General features: G+C 52.0%; 1 protein-coding gene across 6 annotated transcripts in view; it reads right to left on the bottom strand.

Annotated features, from left to right (window-relative positions):
* The window catches only part of hivep3b (HIVEP zinc finger 3b), a 37,642-nt gene extending 37,122 nt beyond the window's left edge, over positions 1-520 (bottom strand). For all 6 annotated transcript variants that reach the window (XM_027287454.1, XM_027287453.1, XM_027287457.1 and 3 more), the window contains exon 1: positions 227-520. The gene's annotated coding sequence lies outside the window, so the exon portion shown is untranslated. The remainder of the gene's footprint in view (positions 1-226) is intronic.
* Positions 521-686: the final 166 nt, after the last annotated feature.

Below are 686 nucleotides of genomic sequence, written 5' to 3'. Positions count from 1 at the left end.
AAAAAAAAAAAAAAAAAAAAAAACTAACTGCTGCATGCATCATCTAATTATTTATTATTTCATCACCTATAAGAGACAACTTCATGACACTCACTGTGGAAAAACGCGGGTGGGATCCTGCGCTCAACTTCACGCCACATCACCCCTCCTCTTCAATGTGACAGTCACTGCAACGTCACCGAAACTCAAGTCATAAACAGGCAATAATATTACGGTTAATATTTACCAGCTGGTTACGGAGCGAGAGCTGCAGTCATTTATCCCGTAGCGAAAGGGCCACAAGTCCGCATTTCCTGGATTGCGATGCGCCGCACAGAGCCGCTCACGGTGCCCGCGTTCCTGCGGAGGGAGAGCCGGAGGGGCTCGGGGTGCTTCCCACTGTTGTGTCGGACCGGACAGCGATGCCACATTCAGCTGATCGCCACAACAAAACAACATCTCGCCCTACGCAAAAACACACTCCGCGGCTCCGCACCACCCCGCACGGCAGGTCCGGTGGGCACCGCCCCCCTCCCCCTACTCCCCTCCCCACAGCTCTCAGCCTCCACCAGTGGGCCGGCGCGCGCCTCATGCATAATCATGAGGTGGCGCGGTCGGCCATTGGTGGACAAGAGCAGTTCCTGGTTAATGCTATTAACTCTAATTAGTCAGGCAGCTTCATGCATCTTTTTTTTTTTTTTTTTTTT

This window comes from Larimichthys crocea, chromosome XIII (genome assembly GCF_000972845.2).
Source record: "Larimichthys crocea isolate SSNF chromosome XIII, L_crocea_2.0, whole genome shotgun sequence".
Taxonomy (NCBI): Eukaryota; Metazoa; Chordata; class Actinopteri; family Sciaenidae; genus Larimichthys; species Larimichthys crocea.
The sequence above is the reverse complement of the archived record's forward strand: the minus strand, read 5'-3'. Positions and strand labels throughout refer to the sequence as shown.